This window comes from Aythya ferina (assembly GCF_964211825.1).
Source record: "Aythya ferina genome assembly, chromosome: 1".
Lineage (NCBI taxonomy): Eukaryota > Metazoa > Chordata > Aves > Anseriformes > Anatidae > Aythya > Aythya ferina.
Window position 1 is genome coordinate 112,493,761 of NC_140296.1, and position 24,537 is coordinate 112,518,297.

Consider the following 24,537-nt stretch of genomic DNA (forward strand, 5'->3'; position numbering starts at 1 on the left):
TTGTGCTTGTGTTATGTGTTTTTCTATTTCCTCCTACAAGACTTCAGGGAGCTTTTCTAGTTACGGATTTTATTCCTTAACTTTCAGGTTTTGTCAAATGTTATTTCTGTGGAAAACAAAACAAAACAAAACAAACAAACAAAAAAATTGCTCTTCTGTACCAGGATGCAACAGTGATGAATACATGTACAGTATTTGGCAAATTGTATCCCTGCTCCAATGAGTGGGGTAAATGATGAGGGTTGGGTTCACCTTCGGAGGACAAGGGTTACAATTCTCTTTTAACTTTTCAAAGCCAGTGTTAAGAATAGCTCACAGTGATGCTCTGAGTGGAGTGTAGGAGATGCATCCCAAAAGCACATATCATTGCTGCTGTTTTAACTGTTAAAATTAATGTAAAATAGGCAGTAATAATGTTTCTGAGCTACTGTGCACTGTTCTTTCAAACAGTGTTAGGTGTTAAGATTGGAGAATCTGGAGGCTGGTAAACTGTTCCATTCAGGGTGAAGAGTCACTTTTTATGTTTTATCCTCAAGTGCATCATATGTGAGGCTAGCCCTATAGACTATGCACTGTGGGAAAATGGCATAAAAATGCTTCAATGCTAAAGAGACAAAATACCTGCCATTAGTGCCACTTCTCGTGGTCCATTAAGTTGCCATCTCACACCATAAACCTCTCGCTGGCTACCAGGTTAACAAAGCATCATAGAAAAATTGCTATGACAGAACTGTTCATGGCTAAGGCGCCTGCTAATCAAGTCTTGCCAAAACATAGTTTCTTGGAGGATACTATTAAAAATTCTAAAAATGATAAATCTTTAATAATGTTAGAGGGAATTGGAAGGGAGGGTAGGGAAGGAAGAAAAGAACTTGGAAGAGAGGGAGGGAAGAACAGAAGGAAGGAGATGTAACTGTGATTTTCAGTCAAGGTGCTGACATGAGCCGACAGTCATTGGTCTTGAACAGAATTTTGTGGATCTTTATTTCAGCTGTAGCTTGTGGGATTCAGCTTCTTCACATGACAAAGACACATAGCTATGCAAAGTGTCCATGGCAAACTTCTTTTATTTAGATGGTCTGCAGATCTGCAAGTATTGACAATGGAAATAGAACATATTCATTCAGAAATATTCAGCCACAAAAGAGATTTGCCTTTTAATGTGGTTTTGTGCAGCAATTGATTAACATCAGTGTATTCGTTGTCCAGAAGGAATTGAATACACACTCAGGCTGTGGGTACATCAACCACCAACTGTTTGGTCAGGGTGATCAATATTGTATTCGTGCTTCTCTTTACTCTTCTGTCTATAGCCTTCTGGTGTGATTTTTTTTTTTTTTCTTCTTCATTTCATTCATAGATTGTGAATGCTTTGGGATTGGTTCTTGTGATGAAGATCTAGTTTATGTCTGGGACTGCTATCTACCACAGTAATATAATACCAATGGCAATGAAAACAATAATAACATGTGTAAGTCTGAACAGGGATCATATTTATTAAATCTGCCTGGGGTTGCCTCTCAGTTTCATACTAGGTCCATTTGTTCAAACTACAGCTATCTCATGATGCTGTATTTTCTAAACCAAGGACTAAGCTGACATGTTTCAAATGGCTGCCTCATAATAAGGTGTCCTATTATCCTCCTCCAGCTATTTCACACCTCTAGCTATTCCCTTCAGGCAGATTCTAAAATGAAATTAGTGTGGGGGTCAGTAAAGATTATGCACAGTGAAGCAGCAATGATAAAGGTTTGAAAAAATGTTAAGTAGCACTTTACACCTTTAATCCCAGAGGCAGCACAATAATCACATACAGTATGCATTAATACCAAATCAACACAAATCATTCATAATGGCCTAGGTATTGTATTGAGAAGAATGGAAAATGTGTAACATACATAAAATTATAATAAACTAGCATAGTGCAGACAAAATCAAATATATTAACCAAGACAGCCATTTTTACATACTGTAGTGAGCTCTTCCTTCACTCCTCATGCCAAAATAAATGCCAGAACACTAAAGAGTTGTCATGTGCAAATTGCCTTAGATATCCCATTGTACGTACCATTGTTTCTCAGTGTATACTTCTGATGATGTACAACTCTAGATCTGGAGAATATGCCAGCAGGTTCCTAGTTATCAAAGTGACTGACATGATAGAATCAGCAAATCCAACCCGTAAGTATCTTCATTAAACTTTACTGATTTCCATGGTGAACTAATTTAGGGTTTCTTGAAAGATATTGTGAGGTTTTATTATAAACCTCACAAATAATGTTTCAGCCCATTTCCTAGTGGACTTTTGCCATTCCTTCGTAAGGATGCTATTATTTGATTTCTCATGTGCCACTGAAAGGTCTGATTTTGAGAAGCTGTGATACTGAATATTTTTCTTCACTATTTCTGCCACAAAGTAAACCTTATTCTGTTGAGGGTACTAAATGCCATGTCACAGTAGGAGATAACAGAGTTACTGGATAATTAGAAGATTTTCTAGGATATGTAACATGGTGCCTTCCTCTCTCTCTTCCTTCCCCTCTTGATGCATACTCCTGTAGTCATTAAGTCAGGAAGGAGAAATACTTAACTTTGAGTGACATGATATCCAGAAGGCTGGACAGAATTTCTGAATTTTTGGCCAGGGATGAAGTCAAGTTGACACACAAGATAAGCAGGGTTTTGTTGCTCTCAGAGGTGTTTGCTTAACCCTTTAGTTTGATTTGGAATATTGTCAGTGGGATAAGGGGGTGACAATAGTTTGTTCTCACAATCTATTGATCCGTAATTTTACAAAGTTTTTCAACCAAAACAACTCTGAAAGACCACTATTATCACCGTGGCTTTTTTTCCTGACATTTTAGTTTCATTAAGATGCTCGACTTATTTTTTACATAGCAGATCAGAAATTTTGTCCATCACCTAATCACCAAGCCATCTGCTGTTGTGTTCTGTGAAGAGTATAGACGTTTCCAAATTTTATCCCATTCCTTTAGAAATCGCGTACTGAATATTTAATGATATTTTTGGTCAAAATCAAAATGTTCTTAGAAAAGAAAAACACAAATTTTTAAAAAGTTGTTGTTTCTTAGCAAAAAGAAAAAAAAAATAGCAAAAGATTCCTGACCAGCACTACCATTCACATATTTAAACTAGCTGCAATGAACTTTCAAGTCAAGGGAATTGCTTTATTAATCCTTGAGAGCCAATGCAATCTTAAAATCAGCATTTTTATTTTTTACTGATCTTGTTTCAAAGGTTTTAGAAATCTCATCAGGTGTCACTGGAAGCATAATTTATTATTCAAATAGAAAAGTGGATTTTGTTTATTATTATTTATTAGTCTGAGATTCATTTATTTAGAAGATTAAAACACACCGGGAGAAAACTATCAAAATAGTATGTGAGGATTTGGCTTACTGACTCCCATTATACTTCAATGGGAGTCATGCAGCCAAAGCCACAAATCCCACTTTAAATATGTAGTGGAATGAGATTAGGCTTAATCTGGTCAATGAACATGAAACCGTAAAAATGTCAAGTCTTGGAAAAGTTTCGAGGTAATATGCATACTTATGAGAAATTAGACAAGGTATGATGTTGGACTATTTCTTTGTGACAGAAATCTCTTTTTAGTATTATCTTTTCTGTATCACTTAAAGCTTCCACTACGTAGAACTGGTGGCTAAGGAGATGTTCATAATCTTCTTTTCACAGCTGTCATGCACACATAGATACACAACTCTGTCTTCTGTTCATCCTGTGGACAGGCTACAGCTAGATGGCAGATCACAGCAGGTATTACAAGCAAGCAGCATGTTCATATCTTACATCTTTAGCAAAAGGATTATGCAAACCCTTAACTTCAATTATACTGCTTTTCATACATCAGTTTAGAGTCATCAAGTAAACTATGAGACTTGGGGTATTTAAGATTTAAAAAATAAATAACTAAAACAAACAGAAAAAGATTCTGCCCTTCTCTTGATTCACTAGTCACATCCTTTCTGCTTCCATGTATAAATATCAAAATAAAATATCCTGTTTAATGGGGAAAAAAAAAGACAAAAAAAAAAAAAAAAAAGACAAGCCAATTAAAACATTTAAACGGGATATACTTAAGCATGATTCAAGAAGACATTTAGGACATTGTTAATGTTTCTGATTTGTTTCATCTACTCTCTTAGTGCTAGTATTTAAATTCCTCCAAGTCTCTCTCTTTTTTTTTTCACTGATCAAAGATGTGCAGTAGGTACTTTCCATGTTATCTCCAGTGTAGAGTCCTTGAAGCAAGGCTCACTTACTTTTCTGCAGGTCTAGCTGTTCTAACATAATTATTACAGCCATCCTAAGAGAATAGTTACAGCTCTTCTATGACTTGGGCTTTGATCAAGTTTGGCAATTTTCTCTTCCCACAATGGCAAGTCATTGTGGACACACTTGTACCCTGACTGAGCAATTGACATATCTAGAACATATTTATGTGACCTGCTGGCTGCTGGACTCATCCCAAATAGAGAATGAACCAAGTTAATTTGAAAGTTATATTTTCAAGTGTTGTGAGACACTGAGTCAAGGTGGCCAGTTACTACCTTCTAGCTACAGAGCTGTTTTTATTCACCTTGAAGAGAACCTTTGCGAAGGTCCTCTTGACATATTTTGTCATAAGGAAAAATGGAAATATAGGTTAAAAATGCTAAGGATAACAATCTGGAAAAACTGAACATTGGAGAGCTTTACTGTCTTGCGCAAAGGCTTGCCCCTGCATTTCTACTTGAACAGTACTCTTGAAGTTATAAACTAAAACTTAGCTGCCACTAGGAGTGCCTTCTGTGCCCCCTTTACTGGGAAGTGGTACAGAACAATGTGTCACTCAGCAGCTGCAGGACTTGCAGCATAAGGCCCTTTGCTGAACAAATAAATGAAAAGTTCTAGACCTATGCAGCATGGCATGTCACCCTGCCTGTGTGTCTTCCTTGTGGCAAATAAGCTCGTCATGCTAACTATGTAAATACTGTCTGGCATCACAAATGTTCTTAATATATATAAATTTTAAAACACTCAGTTCTATCATCTTGCATTTACTAAAATGTCACATACTTACAGTTGTTTCTTTGTATAATTACCTTGAACACCACTATGTGAATAAATAGTAGCTGGTAATAAGTCATGTATAGAAATCTGACAGCAAGATATCACTGACAGTTAAATCTGAAAGTTTATGCTGTAATGCAGTATACTAGGTAAAGAATTAAATACAAAGGAAACATAGTGAAGCAATAGAATATTTGATTGCTAATGAATAATGTGCTTAGGCTATGTTTGACATTCAAATCTATACCCAAGACAACACTTTAAGATTACATTTGAAAATTCATTTCCATTCAAAGTGAAATCCATGTAGGTTATACTGACTAAATTCTGAATTGTAACATACACCTGTATGACCTTAGTAGACTAATGTCCCTGAAATTTGGCTGTAGTCTGCTGCAGTGGCTGGATTCTGCCTTTCATCCATGTCAGGTAAAGCACTTCAGCAGTTCTCTCAAAATTGCAGTTACTCTGACAGCCACCCTTGGTCTGAATTGCTGGGAAGTAGGCATATAGACTTTCCAGAAGTTGGAGGAATAGGATTTGATTTAGAAACTGCAGAAGTCACTCATTCATGGCCAACCTTAAGGAAAAGGTTTCACCAGAGAAGCTTTTTTTCAGATTTTTATTTGAAGCAATAATCCTTTCATATTTTTGGCCCCCTTAGAAATGTTTGTTTCTCTCTCAAGCTTAACAACAACTATTGCTGGACCTAGAAACAATTTGCCTTATGCTATGAAAAATTAAAATAACCGGTAAGTAGACTGTCCCATACGACACAGCATCTATCATGAAACACTTATTGAAATTAGTTGTTTGTGGCCTTATACAGAATGACATCTGGTCTCAACATTTTTGAGGTTTTCATGAATCAGAAAAGACTAAGGTGCAGGAGCAAGCACATGAGAAGAACTGCAGAGAAGAACAAAAGGAAGGAAACAAGGTGCTGAGTTCTTCACATGAGCACACATGGGGTTCTCCTCATCTTGCCAAACAGATGTCAATCCATCAGGTTATCAGGATCATATTTATTTATTTATTTATTTTACTGTTGGAAGATTTCCTGAGAGGAAAAGGAAATATATCCTTACTTTTATGTGCATTAGCATAAATTCAGGGTAAATTAGGTTAACAAGGATTTAAAAATGAAAGTTTTCTACACTTGGTACATCTGTTACTGAAGTGTTATGCATAAAAGCATCCCATAACAGCATTAAAGAGGAGAGTTAAGAAAGTATAGGCTCCAAAATTATACCCTTTGGACTTATTTTTTTTTTTACTTTAGTTACTAGTGTGTACTTATAACTTCAGTTTCATATGGCTGTTTCTAGGTTTGACACTATATGTTCTGTTAATTGCAATTGACTTTTGAATTGGGACTATCAGGAGACTTCCTAAAAATGATGTCCCAGTTTGCTTTTGTTTTCTGCTTCAGAGACTGTCTTCCACATCCCCCAAATCTCATTTTTCATTAAACATAATTTGAAAGCAATAATAGTCCTATTTCACCCCTCTAAACCTTTGCTTGCATGAAACTGAGATGCAGGTTTTTCCCTATTCAATTGTCAACCAGTTTTAGTGACTTAAAAGTAGCATACCATTTGTAACACTTTAGAGGATTTTGATGCTTCCCTGAATGTGAGCCTTGGAAGATCACTTTAGATTGTGTTTCCAATATACAGGTTTTGTTCCAAAATTTAAATTACAAATTAGTTGCTTTCTAAACCTTTGCCCTATGAAAGTTGTGAATTCCCAATAGCTTCCAAGCATGACTTTTGCAGATCACACTCTACCCTTCCCTAATGTGTACACCCATGCCTGTAGTCAAATCTTGATTCAATGGGTTCAATGGCAGCTCTCTTTGCAAGCTCTGGAACTCTCGTTTAGCAGTGAGGTAAAAGATTTAGTGCAGCTTTAATATTCTTTCATCAATCCTAATTTGGTAAATATTCAAGAGGCTTTTTTTTTTTTTTTTTTTTTTTTTTTTTTGGTGGTTGAACAGCAACAAATATCTGGTTAAAACAAATCTTCTAGCATGCACTTTGTCATCAGTTTACAATCAATTAGGGACAGGCTTTTTATCCTTTGGAAATCTCCAGTGTCCTCATTTGTTTTTTATTGCACTATCAAAGAGCATTTTCTTTCTGTGAACTTTTTTAGAGTTACTATATAAATAGATAGAAATGAGCATTGATATGATTAAAGACGCCAATAAGCTTTAACAGAATTTCTTCAGAACTAGAGGAGCATAGCTGCTACATACAATAAACTCCAAAGATATCGGAGCATAAGCATAGAGACTAAGTATCTTATTTAAAATTAGTCCTCCACAGACCATTTGTATTTTAAATTTAAAGGATTTTTCTTTCCTGTAAAGACAAGAATTGATTTAAGGGTGCAAAATAAATCTGCCAGCATTTTTTTTTTGTTTGTTTCTTTTTCCATAAGAGCCTATAATTTAGGCTTCTTTTCTGCACATTAAGTATTAAGTTTAGCTAGCATTGTATCTTGACTGGGTGCAGCATTTCTAAGTTTTAAACCTGCTCTTGTCAGTATCAAAGCTCTTTGCTCATCATTTTTGCTATCATAACCCCTAACACTGATATGGGCAGCCAACTTGTTGGGTCTCCTAAGTTCTGTGGCTCTGAATTCCTCCAGGTTCATTTCTTACAAAATTTGAACAGTTGCCAGAGAAAGTAATATAGCCAATCCTTGGAATTCCTCTAGTCATAATGAACATATGGCTGTATAAAACATAGGCAGCGTGTATGTTAGCAACAGTAAAACACAGGTGCTTTCAGCAAAAAAAGAAAGTCAATTTGTCATGCAAGCTAAAGGAATAGGAATACAGTCTGGGATTAATTAGTGGACATCGAATGGACTAAAATCTGCCAAAAGCAGAGGTCTGTACCTTAGCTTTGGTGAACAAACGTTTGTATGGAAAATAAAAGGATTCCAGACTAGGTGTATATTTTCTTTGCAGCAAAGTTTTGCATTTAAAAATAGTGATGAAAAATTCTAGACTAAGGAAAAATTCTAAGACTAAGGGAATCCTGAATTGTGCTTGCATTTTTGTTTTCTGAAAATGAAAGGCATATCCAAGTGTAGATGTGCAAGTGGAAAGCAATGATGGAAATAATTCATTACAATGATTTTAATTTTATTAGTCATCTGTCACTTATTTAAAACAGTGCAAGACCAGCATGAATTCAGTTACTCGTGAAGACACATTTCTCAATGTTCACCATAAATTTGATTTCCAAACTTCTGTTTTGAGGACAGAAAGTTTCTGATTTCTTGTCAGTATTAAAAGATACTCTGATATAATGAATTCTGCTTTAACCAGAAGATTAAGATAAAATAATTTACATACACATTGGTTGAGAATAGTGAGTATAAGTTGCTGTAAAAAGGTAAGGTAAGCTGTATATGTCAGCAAGTTTCTTTAGCATTTTTTTTTTTTTTTTAATCTAAGAACTAATTACAACTGGTAGAGACCTTAGTGCATTTTAAAGTATGCATGTATAGTCAATAGGATACAGTTCTACTAAGGGTAAGACAGACTAAGTAATTTTTACTCTTCTATTTAATGTAAAGCAGTTTTAGCAGTCTTGTGAGATTTTATTTCATACTTTAGGCAGAATATAATGAATTAATATAAAATCCACTTCTATCTAGACAGGTAGACAACATAAAAAGCATAAATAAGGTCATATATCAGTATGAATTAGTTTATTCACCTTCAGATAAATTGGCAGTGGTCAGAGTCAACACACACACAAAGAAAAATAATACTGATGTGTGTTGATTTTGTTGCTGTGCCTGTAAAGCAGACAGTATTTAATGAATACAATATATTAAGTGCACGACTGAATTTTAAAGTAAATATTTATTTGATCATTTCAATAAATAGCTGTGGCCCATTCAAATGTGGATGTATGAATATATTGAGAAACATCTGAATAATGCAAATGAGACTTAGAACTCTGAAAAGTTTACAATTTCCATAGCAGTTGGACATGAGAGTCAGCCCTCATTATTTACATTTGTACCAGCAAGGCAGATGGGCAATTATTCTCAGGCAGATATTTCTGTATTGAAGACGTGATTAAAAAATAAGCTTCCTTAGGATCCAGCTCATGGTAGGAGTTCAGGTTTGGCATGTTCTGTCTCAGTTTAAATTCTAAGAAGAGAAAGTTTTTCTGCCTTGGAGTCTGACCCAAAACATACTGAGTCTTTTGGAGGATTTTTTTTTTTTCTTTTAATTTATGTCAATCAGCTTTGTATTTGGTACTTTATATATTAGAACACCTTAATTCCCTAAACTATATGGCACAAATTCTTGGTACTGATAAGCTTTTTCTGGCCTTCCTATGAGTTCTTTCTGACTAATGACTTCAAGAAAGTGAGCTGGATACCTGTGTGACCATTGCCTGGGGCTTTATTCTTATCACTGTGCAAAAATCAAGACCTTGCTTTCTTGTCATGTATCTACTTAACAGTCTTCAAATTATCATTAGCTTGAACAGGATTAAAAAAATAAACTATGGTCTGTGATGTCCAGCTCAATAGTTGATGACACAGTCTGCAGTGCTGTTGTGTGAAACAAGGCAAGATATACTGCTTTGACATCGCAATGCCATGTGTTCCAGAACACAGAAGATAAAAATGTTTAGTGTTTAATGGTTCGTTTATTTTTCTCTTCATTTTTCCTGGTAAGTTGTAGCATTCGTTGTAACAGTTTAAAGCAGTGTACTGCTGAGAAGCCCAAGATTTGAAACAGGCCTACTCCAGGAAAAACCTTGTAGAGACTGTATACAATTAAATCATTTCTTCCACATGCTTTACCATGTTTTGATGTTGCATTAGTGATGTGACTGGCACTGCTCTAAACAAATAAAACAGAAGCTCATATTTGCAGCTTTTTCCGTTACCTTTTCTAACCACTGAATTCAGTTGGTGCGAAGGGTAGGGAGCGGGTAAAAATAAACCTACCTAAGCCTGAAGAGCACATTCTTGAGCCAACACAGGATCTGCTGTTTTAGGAGGTTCATAATGACAGTCTGACTGGACATCATAGTCTGATTTTGGTATGGTAATCACTTGCTAAAAGTTTGGTGTTTCAAGCATTCTGAGTGTTTCTTTAAAAACAAGGCAAGACCTTTGTTCATCTTAAACTCCCTAGCTATAGTGAAATGTACTTCAGGGCACAATAATGTTAAAGCTTCATCAGCGTTATCTGGCAAGCACTGTCATTATGGGAACAAAGTGCCCCATGTTTCAGACTAACGTTCTATATGGACAGTGGTTGAGTCCTCATTTCTCCAGTCCTCTGACATTGGCTATTACAAATGGATTGTAGCCTCCTTAAATTCATCATTATTATTGTAGTGTTAGAATGCAAACAAAGCCTTGTGCCTCTATGTTGGTGCCCCTTTACTGTGTTTTGACTGGCAGTGTTTCTCATTGTTTCTCATTGTATTTAAAACAATGAGAAAAACAACTTGGGAACCTGTTTTCTGAATGCCATCCTTTCATAATACAAAATGAGACCGATTGAATCTGAATGATATTGTGCTATAACTACACATCAATGGTACTATCATTTTACAGATAGGTTTGAACTACTTTTCAAGCAAAGTTGAATAAGGCTAGAATCACACACAGCATGGGAAGTGGTATATATAACATAGGGTATTATATTTTTCTGTTAAAAAGAAAAGGGCCATAACCTGTTCTGATGAGTTCAAATGAATCTTGGGCTCAGATTTTGGAGGGAACAACAAGAATCATATTTCTCTACTAGGTTGACTTTTTGCCATAAAATGTCACTCTTTTAAAAAGCTGTAGTCTGACAATAAGTCCTGAGGGTATGAATTAATAAGCAGATGGTATAAGTAGCTCTCAGAAAACTAAGGAAAACATTCCAATGTCCCCATTCTATGTCCCCACATAATTTTGTTATTAACTTCATCAAGAGCAGTATTTAGTTCTGTCTGTCATTATTCCAGTAAGAGTTTAACTAAACTGTTAATACTCTATTTTCACTAATGTTTTTTGATACTTGTACAATTTATTTATTTATTTATTTAAGTGCAGGCTCCAAAACGTAACAAGAAAAGACTTCACTTTTTTTTTAGTGTAAGGTTAATTTTGAAAGTTTGCTCAGGCTATGTCAAGACTGTAGGATTTCACTAAGCTGAAGGTTTAGCAGATAGCAGTAGTCCTGCTGCAAGCTTACAAGCATAGTATATTAGTACACAATACTCCATCATCTGCACATTTCTTCCTTTATTGGTTCCCTGCCTTTTATTAAACTCCCTGCTGTATCTGCAGTTAGTCATGCAGTTTCTGAAGACCAAGTACAGAACAAGAGATGTAAAAAAAAGTGAACAAACCCTTTACAGATGTAGAACCTCTCTGCCACCCAAATACCCTTATACTAGTATTAGCTAGCAACTAATTTTGATCTCTCCATTTTTACCAGCTAGATTTAATCAGAATACTGTACCTAGATGCACACATCCCATTCTTCTAGTTTTTATCTTCCTGCGCTGAGAAAGGAATCCTTCACACCTGGATTCTTTTGCTGATTTTCTTGTGCTAAGAACTATCTGCATTTCATTCTTTGTCAGGAAAATCATTAAGAACAAATTATTGTGATACTTTTATTCTTCTCTTTGGTCATTGCAGCAAATGGATTCTATTTTTTTCTACATTTTTAAGTACCTAGGATTTGCAGATGATCATTTGAATACTTTAGACATTAGAGGATTTGTGAGAACAATAGAAGTATGAAATTGTGAAATTAAATTTTGACATTTATTCATCCATATCACTGAATTATTCAAGGAAAGTAAATAAAAGTATCAGAAAACACCTGAAATGATTAATTTATTTAATTAAAGGGGATACATGGAAGGACTTGAGATATTAATGCAGCTGTCTAATAACTGTCTAATTCAATTTACTATTACTTGTAGTGTCATACCCTTCTCCACACTGTCTTCTGTTATTTTGAATTTCTCTCTGAAACCAAAAATGTATCTGGTTTGTCTCTAAAAACACTAGAATTATAGTTTTGTATTTTGTAGTTCTGAACTGGTAGCTTCTTACCATGTGCAAAGTCACAGTTCCATCTGCATATGCTTTTTCCTCACCTTCAGCAGGCAGATATAAACAATAATTTCTGTTTTTGCATTTTCATCTCTAAAACTAGGAGAACCTGGTTTCTGTTGGCAGGCTTTTTTAGCCAAATAGCAAGTCTTTTAGATCATTTCAAGCCAATTTGCTTAACTGATAGCAGCATTTATATCCTCAGTGTCACACATGATATACTTCCAAAATATTAGCTGTACATTCTGCACATTTATAATATTTTCTATCTCTGGAAAACTTGTTCTAGTGTGTGCTGTGCTCTGCGTAAAAAAAAAAAAAATGTTCTTTCAAAGTGTAAGACAGCATTCTATTGTGCAGGCTGATACTGTTTCCAGTAAAGCAATAGCCTCCACCCTGTCTGGATCATCATGTTTTTCTACATCTCTTCTGCAGGAAAGGGGAGGGTAATCACATCAAAGTTTAGGCAATGAGTATCTGGACCTCATTTGAAATGCAGAGAAAAATACAAATACATTGGAATATTTATCAGAGCATTTTTCCAGCTGCTTGATTTTTAGAACTGGCTAGCTTCTAATATATGTAAATTAATTCTTTGTTAAAATTTTAAATCCAATAACAATAGCTTCAGTGGAAAAGAAAGAGTGGCTTACCTCCTTGAACCTCTGGGGGAATTTGGCCAAATTAATTTTCATAAGCAAGATCATAAATCCAAAGAAAGAAAAACACATTTAGATAAATGAAAGTCTGTCAGAGGCCACAGTGCTAGTAGTGTTGAATTGGACAATTAATTATGTATTTTGTGCACATCATAAATAGTGAGCAGCTTAAAGGATGATGACTCAATAATATAGCGAGAAAGAAATCAGACAGAGTGAATCTTTTATCAATACTTTTCCCCTGTGAACCATGTTTCACACAATTCTGTTGTAATGATGTGATGAAAAGATCAGAGCACTGGAATAGTCCAGCCTCCTGCCGTTCTAACATCCATAGCTTTATGCCATCAGGAAAATGAAATCAGCAGATATGGTCAAATAGTGAAATGCAGGGGTAGCTCTTTAAGCTTATTAAGTCTCATTATGCACAAAACTTCATGCACAAGCTAGCTGTCCCATCATATCAATATGACAAACCAATGTGTCTGTGGAAATGCTTTCATCTTTTGATATCAAAGAAAAAAGTTTCATACTCTCTTGTCCACAGTACTTATGTATGCAAGGCTGAGAACTTGCTCAGTAAACAGTCTTACTCGTGTAGGCATCTGCCAGAAAGTGTCTGACACAGCTGCAGGGCTGACTACACCTTTTACTTTTTTCTCAGTATCTCTACATGGATGATGATTTCCTTTTTCTTTACTCCATCTCAGACTTCATTTAGGTGTCACTTAGAAGATTCGCTTGTCCTGGAAAATGTCTGTTCTGTCCTTTGAATATAGCCTGCCTAGATCTAACTGACCTAGTCTTACAATGGCAGCTCAGGTACTGATAACATTGTAATTACAAACACGCAGTGCTTGTTACAGGCTGCTAAATTTGCCTCTGAGAAGCTGTGTGAATGTCTAAGTGTCACAGCTGCAACGAGCTTTGTACTGCGATGGATCATTTACAATTAGCATGAGTATGTGATCTTCAGTTGCACTTTTGATTGTATAGACATATCTCAAGAACTGCAGACCTGTTAGGTACTATCTGCTCTTAAGTGACTGAACCAGGAGTTTCCTTTGAGATCTGTAGCCATTGATTTACATGTTTTGAAAGACAGCCCCTCTCCTTAAACCAGTTTTGTTCACTTAACAGTAGGAACAAAATACGTGTATTTTTTTAAGAAAAGAGTCTTAAAACTATCACAAAGGAAGTTTGTTCTTCCTGGATGGTAAGTCAAACAAGCCTGAGTTCATTATATGACTTCTATAGTTGGCTATTTCTTAGTGTGTGTCTCCATTAGAATCACTCTTGAAAGCATAATCATATTCTGATTACTCTTTTTTCTGTTGCATCCCTGGACATTTTTTTTTTTTTTTTTTTCCTGGACATAATTTGGTGTGTGATTTCTTCAGGAAATAAAACATTCAGAGCTAAACTTCGAGCATTGTTCCTAAATAGGAACAAGACTTATTAGGTTTCAGCTATATTTTTCTCTGTCCTTGGTTTTATCGCATAATGCTACAAGCCAAAAATGCATGGGGCCGACATCCTAAAAATCAAATCCTTCACTACTTTCATAAGTAATTATAAGGAAGTTTCCATGCTCCAGCATGAGTTCAGCTGCAAAAGAGAATAGCAAAACTCAAAATCGTCATTGTCATCAAGTTTGAACAAAGAAGAGTGTAGTAACATGGCTAAATTGCCCTTGCCCTTTGGGAGTGTTACAATAATCTAAACATATTGTCTATCACAAGGCAGTGAGGGGAGGTAAAGTTCAGCTTGTATGTTAAAACTTGCATTTAGAGGTATCAGCATTTTTGTTTTGGATCCCTTAAAAGATTTGATGTTTTGAAAGGTTTCTGGTTTTGCTCTGTTTTTGTTCTTCCCTTGTTTTTATGTCAAAGAGCTGGGGGGCCATATTACCTTTCACACTTGCCATACCCATCATCGTGATAACAAAATAACAAAATTGAGTGAAACTGCTGTAACTAGAAGATTTGAGGTGATTTTATGATCTGTTTGCAACTGTGGAGTCATCAGGGGTGGAAGTGAGCGAGATCTCTTGCCATCAGAGAGAGCCATTTGAGGTCATCCTCTTCAGTCCTGGTGGACAGGCAAAGTCATGCACCAGCAGTCAGAGCTCTTTGCCTACTTCTTTGTGCCCATCTCTGTCTCATTAGGCTGCCTTTCCTATAATAAAAATGGCAGCACATTTGTTTTGTCTTACCCTTCCCTAGTAGTTACAAAGTCGCAGATAATCATGGGACTCTCCATTTCTAACAGTATTTGGGCAGAGGCCACCTCAGCAGCTAATTAGCAATAGAGTGCAGCTCAGTACAGATGAGACAAATATGCATTATTAAGATTGTGTACAGCCTCATTAAAAGTTCCTCAGTGAAACAGCCAGGTAGAAACCAGGCACAGGTTTGTTTTCACAAGCTGGTCTAGTATTCCACCTCAGAATTTGTGTGGTTGTTGCAGCAGCTGGTTGACTGAGTGTCAGGAGAACACTATGGCAGTCCTTGAGATGCTCACCAGGAACCCAACTGCATCACATCACCATGTGTTTCATGGCACTACATGCCCAGGTTTCCTTCCTGAGGCATCATCATTCATGGTCCAGAATGGAGCCAGGAAGCAGCTAGAGCCAAACCTGTATGAGGAAAGCACTATAATTCCCCTAGCTTGAATACAGCTAATGTTATCGATGAAACTTGCAACCTGGCAGATGGGGTGAGTCACAGATGGCATTCCTTCTGGCAGAAGCCACATTGCTGCATTAGAAAGGCATTGGTGGCATGTCAGGTGTCAGTACCTTTTTTTCTGTATGGTTTCTGTAGGGTTTTTCTAAGTGTTGTGACTGTTACTTAAGGGAGCTGTCACAGAGCAGCTCAAGAAAGGGTTGAGCAAAGGTTGTTAACCAGAATAGATGAAAATCTGTTCTGATGGTGTCATAGCAGGTGCAAGAGTGAAGTGGGAAAACAAGGTATGGCAGAGACCTATGAGGTCTGCATCAGACTTTCACTATATGAAAGATTATACTCAGTGGATTTTTGGAGACTACAGAATATATTTTGTATATTTTGTTACAGATGATGACAAGTGATCTTTTTGGAGCTTCTCCTAGCCCTCCACCAACCATGCTCTCATCTCAGGGAACATGTTATCTCTAGTCTTCCCCCAAAGGAAGCATCCCTTCTTTTAGTCCTACTTTCCTGCCTTTTCAAAGGCTGTTATCTACCTCTTCTATCAAACCAGCACAAGACAAGTGTTGTTTTAGAAAAGTTATTCATCAGCAAGAGAGATGTCATTGACCATTCAGATGTGACCAGAAATGATCATTTACCAGCAGAAAAATGTAGGAAGAGATGGCCAAACTATATCATGTCTTACACTCTGCTTGTAATGTGAATCTTGTGTTTGCAGAAGATTGTCATGGTTAACACAGAACAAAACTTGGAAATTAATGAAGCTAGATTTTTCTGGGAGATGGGGATAAGGCAAATATCAGGCAAATAGTACCTTGCTTATTATTACAAGACCTGTAGGATTTCGTGTGGGACCTGTTCTTGAAGATTTTGAGAGCTTACACCTGATGTAGCTTTGGGCATGTTAACTACATCAGTACTAGTAAATAAAGAAAGATATGGCATGGTGGTTGCCCATTTTGCTTAATTGTTGACCCTTAGCTGGCATAATTCTGTGATTTCTGAACACAAACCCCAGAACAAGGTCTAAGGGTACTACAAAGATCTTCCCAGTAGATAGTGCTGTCGTCTGGGGAAGAAGTGAAGTTAGCCACATGGATGTAATCCATAAAGCTGGAGAGTGGAATAGTGACAATGGCAGTAAAGTAGCAGTAAAGAAAAGGACTAGACAAGTTCCCTTCTGGGCATATTGTTTTTTTTAATTGTTATTTTAACATACTATGATTTATGGGTGATATTTACAATTACCTATCTTCAGTTCAAACCTAATAACACAGTAATCTTTGCTAAATTCCTGCTATTAACAATGCACATTAGTTTTGTTTTCAGTTCTGCTGCCACCCACATCCTCAATTCAAATTCAGTTTTGTGAGACTTAAGTGCCTGTCACCCATCCACATATTACGACCCTCTATCTTAAAAAACCCTGTTAGCTGGCTTTTAAACACGAATCTTAGACAGTCACTTTTCAAAGCGTTTTCTCATGATGCTAAGGGATAATTTTCCTTGATGTACACGTGAGATGAGGGTAACCACCTGCTTGCGCCCAGACATGTTGAAGAAATTACCTACCTTTGTCAGATAACTTGCCTGCTCAGATTTCTATTTATGTGGAAATGACTGCTTGGAGCTGGGCCATATATTGACTCACAAGCATTCACTATCAATGCTGAGAAAAACAGGTGATCAAAAAAAGAAACAATGTGTTTCCTTTTTCCAGTGAAAACTCTTTCCTGAATAGACACTTGGACATTAGGAAAAAAAAAAAAAAAGAAATCATATTATCTACCGCCAAAATTATAATTTATGCTCCTCAAAATGTCATTCCTATGTGCAGATTGATGAAATAGTATTTTTCATACTGTATCAATTCACTGGCTTGCTTTGGTAGTTCTTTTGGCTTGCATGTCAGTCCAAGGCATAGTTATAGAACAGGTGTCATATTGGTATTTTCTGGCTACCTAGAAAATGGATTTATTTCCTGAAGCCTAAGGCTTTTAACAATTCATTACAGATTCATTGCAGAAAGAAATCTTGAGCCAACTGAATAGAAATCTTCAACCAGCTTTTTTCAGTTTAAATGACATAAGGCAGCCAACGAAAATATTTTCATCTTTTAAATTTAAAGTTGATTGATAAAAGATAGTTTAAGCTTTTTTTTTTTCCCTCATAATACAGTTTTTAAAAAGGGCATCTTTTTTTTTTTTTTTTTTTTTTTTTTCCCCAGAAGCTGAATGTATTTTAAAAAGTAATATTTTTTAATCTTCTTCATACCGTCATCACCACCATCATCATCACTACCACTTCTGTGTAAAAAAAAAGCCAGTCGTGTTCAAGTCAATATCTTTGTCTCTCCTTATCAGTTTATTATCAATGTCATTTCACACAGTTTCTTTTTCTTACCCAGAGTAGCAGAACTTCTTTACCTGAAGAAAAGGAAGAAAGAAAATATATCAGAGGGAATAATAAGATATTCTACTGTTTAATAGCCTTTGGATTTTCAGAAGTCAAAATGAGACAAAAGTCTTCAGTTGCAGTATTCTGTAATAATAGAATAATCAATGGCATTCATAAGCAGATCCTGCTTTTGCTGAATTCATTTCTAACCAAAGAAATACAAAAATACCTTCTGTTGTGACTTAATGGTTATCCCACCCCATTCCCTGACCAATCTTTGGTAAATCCTGCTTTCAACACAAGCAATAGTCTTCTTTAGGTTTTCTATTTCATTGCTGTTACTATAAAGAAACAATGCTACTCTGGAAAGCCAAATACAAAGGAAAAGCAAAACGAAATAATTTTGAGAAAGTCAGAATTAGCATCTATCTTAGTGCAACAGAATTCTCAGATCTGATACTGAAGTACCATTCTGAAGAGCATATTTGTACTCAAAGCCCTTAGATGAACACAGTAATCGTTTTACACTGGATAAAAGGATACAGTGAATTGCAGCATCTCTTTTGTAGGGAAACTTTTTTTCTCAGTAAGTTCTTCTGAAACAGAAAAGAATGATACTCTGCCAAAACTCCTTTTTAACAAATCTACTAATTTCCCCTTTGTCTTGCCTTTTATCTCACAGGAGGTCATAAGATATTTTGTCAGTGATTCATGAGAAATACATATTATAAGTCGTTTCATTTCCGATTGTTAATTTTCTTGTCTCTTTGTGGAAGTGGGAAATCTGAAGCAGCTTCCTGCCATTTAGTATGTCCGTTACAAGGTGTCATAGTGAAAGCAATAATGGATGAATGTTGAAAAGTGCAGAAGTTTGCTACGGTTAATTACAGAAGATGAGGTGATAATTCACAATTCATCCATGCCACCCAGAGAAACTAGACTGGCTGGAAGCCTCTTGAAAATGTGTGAAACCAGTTTCATCTGACAGAACAGTCCCCATTTGTTAGCTGTGGTGCCTGGATCTGGATTCTGTAACCTTCCCATAAGCTGATCTTCCTTCTCGTTCACTCTAAAAGCAGGCATCCCTGCCTGCACAAATACCCCATCTATGGTGACAGGACTCCTTCACTGGAAAAATTAGTGTATATCTACTGGTTTGCTAAACAGGAGGAGCAGGTTGTGCTGGGTCTTGGAATTGACCTGGGAAAGGGTGGTAACACCTGAAATCTGATTTTTGCTGGTATATGGAGTTGAAGGCAGGAGTTCTTTCTGTAAAAAGCTCATCCAACCCCATTCACAGTAACAGTCTTCACATCTCCCTTCTCTCAGCAGTACCAGCAGCCTGAGCTTCCAGGTTGAGTTGCACACACAGATGATGTTTTTAAGCTACATTTGCTGCTGGAAAACCTATTCTGAATTCTCTCAGAACAAGATGGTGATAGTTTAGCCAACAGACCATCTGTTTGACTGTGCTGAATGTTTTAAGCTGACAACAGAAAGGATCACAGAAGTTGGAAAGTACTATTTTACAAAACCTGGCAGAAAGGCTTGCTGGATTTCACATAGGTGAAACAGCACTAGCACAGTAGAGAGGAGAACTGAAGCTAGACTTCTGCTATCTAAAACCATTATCCCTCTGCCTCACTTCTCTGCATTGTCTCACTGATCTTCTGGGCTGTACTGTGTCACTTCCTACTTGGTATGGAAGTCTGGTATTAGATAACAATAGAAAAAGGTAATTTTATCAAAGTTTCTGGTAACATACTGTCAGGTAATTCATGCTGTTTTCTTTGTGTGTAGTTCAGTTCAATCTGATTCTTGGAAACAAACCTATGAATAAACTATTGCTATATCCCTCTTCCTTTGAATCTAGTAGTAGTTGTCATACATCTATGCTCAACTTTTTCCTTAATTCAGTAGTTGCCTCCTGTAAAAATATCCAAACTTTCCCATCATGCATCCATCACTACATTACCTGAGGCTTAATTTTTCACAAGTGTGTTGATTCTCCTCAGTTCAACTCAAACTGTTTTTTCTCTGCTTGTTTCTTCTACTCTTGCAGTTAACCCCTTCTAACTGATGTTCCTCCTGGATCTCATGTTAACTTGTTGAAAAAGCAAGAATCAATGGGAATCCCTAAAACTGAAATTGGCCAACAGCCGAGACAACCTATCTGCTTCAGCAATGACCTTGCAGGCTCTTTGAAATGGAGACCAGTGTGAGAAGCAGTGTCATGTACACAGGCTCAAGCTCTCTCAAATTTTCTTTGGTTCCATTGGTCGGTATGCTCAAATACTATGTTGAAAATTAATGCAAAGAAATATTAACGTAGTGGACGAGATGTGCCAGAAATGAAGGAAGGTCAGAGTGGGGTTTGACCTGTTTAATTTATATATTGTAATAGACTTTGACAGGAGCTTCTTTAGCTTTGCTCCTATCATCTTAATTCCCTTGGCATAAAAATTAAGAAGGCTTACTCTCACTTAATCAAATTTACAGCTGATATGTAGGGGTTTGGCTCACATAGTAGTAAGTGATTGACGCTCGATAAAGTCTAGAGGGAGACTATTTTGGTCTCTAATTCAGTTTAAAACGCATATTTTATGTTACCTCATCTTTGGTTCCTGGATGAATTTCTTGCTTATCTATATTCACTGCTCAATCCTCACCACAGGCATGTTCTTTCACCTTTTACTGTCCCTTGACCTGATTTCTTTTTCTGACTGCTTCTGGAAGCTCAGAAACCTAGTTGAATGTGGGCCTTCTTTCAAACAAGCTCAAAACTTTTTTGAAATGCATACAACCTTGTTTTTCTTATGAAGTTAAGGTCTCTTTCTGATACCAGAATATGCTTCCGTATCATACTCTGTTAACACCTTCTGGAAACTGCAGTCCATTAAACTCTCCTGTAAGCTTCAACTATATATTAATTGTATCCTTGAAGAAAAAAGTGTGTGAGGCATTAGTCTTCCCTTTGGAACCTTACTTTATTTATTTATTTATTTATTTTATTATTTTAGTGCATTGTCTTACTTCAGAAAAGTTGTCCCTGATTTAAAAGTGAATAATACAGAGCAACATCCTGTTATTCTGGGAAATGTGAAAAACAGCTGCCAATCAAAATCCCTCCACAAGGTTGCTCAGTGGAGCAAACGGGTAAGTTGCTGCATTTATACCTGACACCTACCCATCCATCTTGTGCCAGTTAGTACAGAGTGGCTTGTGTTTGCATTGCTCACAGCCAGTCCTCTCCGACACGTGTCAGCTGCATTCCTCCTGCTGGGTGCCCAGACCAAGCCTTTCTGGGACCTCTGCAATACCCTGGTATCCTAAAATACTTTGTTTTGTCATTTTTCAATGTAAAATGACAGAAATAATATGAAGTGTGTATCACAGTCTTACAGAGCTTTGTCTTAATAGCCTGTTTGGGAAAGGCATTGCATGCCTAGCAATGTAGCATAGGACCATGTGTGGGGTTGTTGCTGGCATTGAAACTCTGCCTAGATTTTACTTTTTTATTTTGCTTTCCCACTAAAAACCACACTGCTCACATAGCTTCTTAAGTATTCCCAGAAAAAAATAAAAAATTCTAAATTTCATTTTAGAAGGAACTGTTTGCTCAGCACCAAAAGAGAAGCTAGGAGTAAACCTATATGGAAGGTCAAGGAGACAGGGCGCAGCAGTAAACCAAGGAGCTAAGATTTTGGTAGTGCAGATGCACAGGGAAGCTGAGCTGAACTTTATTAAAGCTCAGGAGTTGGCTGAATTGAACCTGTCCAGTTCATGTGTCTGATCCATATGCAGTTTCTAATCATTAATATTATTTTGGTTTGGATTAATCATATTATAGGAGAAATTTGTTCCAGAATTGCAATTTAGTCATTATAAAGAATAAATATATACAACGAGATTAATAAAATCTCCGTTATACTTCGTTTTTCTTAATTTAATTGACAGGAGTGAATAAAAAGTGAAATCTCATTATTTTAAGCCAATTTAGGTCTTGCCATTTTGCGTCTTCTAAGGATATAGTGAAAGAAAGCTTAACACTTTCACAGACCAATAAATAAAGCCAAGTAGATTTCTTATTTAGTTTATTTTCCCTCTAAGGTAACATCAAGAAAGATAAAATTCCTGTTTTAACTTGGTGATATATAAAAGGCTGAGGAAATATTAACGTGTTCTGAGTCACAAAAAACTGACATTTGCTTTTATGCAACGTTCTCTCATAATCCATGGTGATGAAGAATACAGTCTATGCTGAAGTATGTTAATTACAGAGGGCGAGTTTCCTTATAACCATAATGAATAACAGCTTCCTGGATTTTATGCAACCTCAGTAGTTAAGTATTTAAATCTTGGCTGTCTTGGACTAAAATGTATTGTAAGTTTTCCATCTCAGTTAATAGAACATAAGTAATTTTTAGCTTTTAGGACTTAGCTGGAATTAGCCAAGTGTATACAAAGATGAGCTCTTAATAATGTGAAGTTTATTTAGCGTAGAACTCCATCGTAATACAGAAGTCCATGATTAGAGACCTCTACAAACTTGCAAATTTTGGACAAGCGTCTCCTCTGTGGTTTTGTCCCATGTAAAAGACAGGAGATTCCACAGATTTCTTCTGGCAGGGTCCTCCTACTGACACCTGCAAAGGGCATTATTATGTAGTCAGAAGGGAAGAAGGTTAGCTGGGTTGCATCTGAAGCCACCAGAGGCCCTAGGACTTCTGTAGAATGCCTGCTGGTTGCTGAATCACACTGCTTCTGTGGAAGATACAAAGTGTAAGCATCAGCCGTGTGACATGTTCTGAAATACAGGCTGCCTGGACACCAGCCTGGCTGTAGAGTGGGCTCTGTCTGGGGTTCAACACAGATGTACTGCAGTTTTGTTCCTCAGCGTTGTTCCTGTGTACTGTTATTGCGAATCTAGTTTAGAAATGGGACATAATTCTGAAAGGTAGCTCCACTGTAGTCACAAACTGATTAACGACTCAAGACACCATGTAACACATTTACTGTAGAAACCATTACTTGCTTACCCAGATGACAATGACAAAGGGATTCAGACAAAAGGAATTACTCGGTTTCAGACTCTGGTTGGTCCTCTTTTGTCCAACCGTAACTGTAAATTTAATGCCCTTAGGAACATTGGGTTTCAGTCTTTTCTGAAAGACATCTTCCTTAACCATGCTGTTTCCTATAACATCCTGCTTATACCATGGATGACCATTAGTAGGGAAGTAATATCACCTAGCAATCATCCACACTAATTCCAAGTGTTCTGGAGGATTTTTCTTTTTATTATTATTATTTTTTAATTATTTTCAGTGCAATAACTATGAAGAAAAAAAAACATGACCAACCCAAAACCATAGTACCAAAATGATACTTTCTAGTTCTTAGACATCAGTACCTTAGGACTAAGTGCTCCACCACATGCAAAGGCGTATTCCAACAGGAGAATATGTGTTATGCAGAAAGGATAATAAGAAGTGGGAAACAAAGCAAAGAGATTACTATTGACCTGTCCAAATGCACACGACACATCACCATTGGCTCTTGAGAGAAGGAAGATGTCCTAAATCTAATGATGCCCACTGAAAAACTCATTCCTTATATTATTTAGACTGTATTATCTATTATCTATTTATTATCTGTATTATTTATCTATTAGTAGGTGTTACTTGGCCAATTACTATGTTCTTTTACTTAGCACATAATTTTAAAATAATGTCATTTCCCCTCCATTCCCCCTCAGGTCAATGAGTGCATTTTCTGTAAAATATAACTTCCCATGTATTTTAGCTGCTCTTATAAGAGTTCATATGTTCTTATGTTCTCATGTATTAAGGGCATATCTGTAATACTGCAGTTCAAAATCACCAAGATAGTGAACAATTTTAGCATTATACATGTGGAGCAGAAATTGAAGGCAGGAAGGATAAAAAGTGCATGCATATGCACGATGATATATTTCATATATTTTTCTTTTACAGAAACTGCATTCTGAATAAGCCTTTGTTGTAACTACAAGATTGTAGGAATATGAAATAAACCTGCTCTAGTCTCATTTATGTTTTTTAATAGCCCTTATGAATACTCTTACCAAAAAAAAAAAAAAAAAGATGGAAAGATAAAGATTAAAATCTTTATTAAAAAGTAAAATGTCACCATTTGACACCCCTTTCCGAAATATAACTTTAACCTCATTCGTTGACCTTGAGTCTGCTTTAATAATGAAAATCAAGAACATCATACCAGTCAGTCAAATTCTATCAGGGTAATAGGAAGGCAAACCCTCAGCTCCCTTGTGAAGAGTAACCAATCCCTAGCTTTCATTTTATAATTTGAGGATTAAACAGAACACACTTGTGTTTAAATCAGGATGGGGATGGCTGTGGATATGTCCATTAATTATTTACTACTTCTCTAAACTTACATAGCTAAAACTAATTTTAATGAGTTAGAGCTTAGTTAACTGAAACTTCAAGAGCCTAAATTCTATCCACAATGTTCCTTTGGTGTTCTCAAATTTATGTGTGTATTTATATTCACTTTAAATAAATCCACATCAGGCA

General features: G+C 36.3%; 1 long non-coding RNA gene across 2 annotated transcripts in view; it reads left to right on the top strand.

Annotated features, from left to right (window-relative positions):
- LOC311444537 overlaps window positions 1–24,537 on the top strand; it is a 255,592-nt gene that overhangs the window by 197,915 nt on the left and 33,140 nt on the right. The window contains exons 6-7 of one of the 2 annotated variants that reach the window (XR_014697927.1): window positions 20,022–20,237; window positions 20,980–21,115. The exons of the other annotated variant lie outside the window; for it this stretch is intronic. This is a non-coding gene — a long non-coding RNA (uncharacterized lncRNA). The remainder of the gene's footprint in view (window positions 1–20,021; window positions 20,238–20,979; window positions 21,116–24,537) is intronic. 2 annotated transcript variants of the gene reach the window in all.